Here is a 1058-nt window from a genome sequence, read left to right on the forward strand (position 1 = left end):
TATGTTGGTTCCTGATTGTCCACTTTCTGTGTTTACTCCAGCTTTGCTGTGATCTTTCCTAAACCTGATACAGTATAGTTTTTTGAAAAGAACACAAACACATCTGCATGCTGTGTAGCTGGGAAAGTGTACATTTTTTTGCAGACCCAGGCCATATTAGAGCCATTTTCCTTTCCTTGGCTTCCATAGCTGCCATTTCCTTCCTCTCTCCCATGCTACAGGATCACTTTTTTTTTACAAAAATCAGTAATTGTTATAATTTAAATGCTTCTCAAGTTTGCATGCCATCCTTGTGAAGGGGTCATGCTAATTTGCGTTGTTCCATTTTTAAGTATATGTGCTGCTGAAGCAAGCACAACTTTTTACAATACTATAGGAAGATGCCAATCTATCCAATAGTTTTTCTAGATCTCTGTCTTTCTCAGTGAACTGGGGAACATGTATCAATATTTTCTATCTGTAGGGAGGTTGGTTTTTTTTAAAATGGCAACATTCTATTAAAAATGTGACACCCCCCAGTCTGTGATGAGACAGTCCTGGGGAAGCGTCACCCCGTATTTTCTCCCTGCATGTAGATTTGATAAACAAATTGAAGGGGGAATCCCTGACTACCCTCCCTTTTCTCCAATCCCTGTAATATAATCAAGCTGATAATCAGATAAATTAGAGTTTGAAATAAAATTTGGATGGGTGTTGTCGTTTATTTTGAACGCTACATGTCTTTAGAAGTTGCTTTAATTGTCAGGAAGACATGAAGGATACCTCATCCGGAACAAATGAGTCACGGGGGGCGGGGGGAATTAGGTTTACATTCAATAATTAACTTCTTGTTGCTCCGCATTCTGGTCTGCTGGCAGTTGGCCATGTAGCGAAGAAGGAAAAAAAGAGATAAGAAAAGTTTCTTCTTCTGTTTATATTTTATAAACATATTTCCCCAAAAATTCATGGCAGGAGACCCCTCCTTTCTCATACCCACATGTGCATGCCTGCATGGATGTTGCCAGGCCACCCTTTCCTTGCACTATGTGTAAAAGTGCACAGAAAGGGAGGGTGAGGGT

The 1058-nt window shown here is 40.0% G+C and overlaps 1 non-coding gene across 1 annotated transcript; it reads right to left on the minus strand.

Moving 5' to 3' along the window:
* Window positions 1-253: 253 nt before the first annotated feature.
* Window positions 254-356, minus strand: LOC129335244 (U6 spliceosomal RNA). Its single transcript, XR_008597588.1, has one exon. It is a non-coding gene; the product is annotated as a U6 spliceosomal RNA (small nuclear RNA).
* Window positions 357-1058: the final 702 nt, after the last annotated feature.

Source organism: Eublepharis macularius, chromosome 8, assembly GCF_028583425.1.
Source record: "Eublepharis macularius isolate TG4126 chromosome 8, MPM_Emac_v1.0, whole genome shotgun sequence".
NCBI classification, from domain to species: Eukaryota; Metazoa; Chordata; class Lepidosauria; order Squamata; family Eublepharidae; genus Eublepharis; species Eublepharis macularius.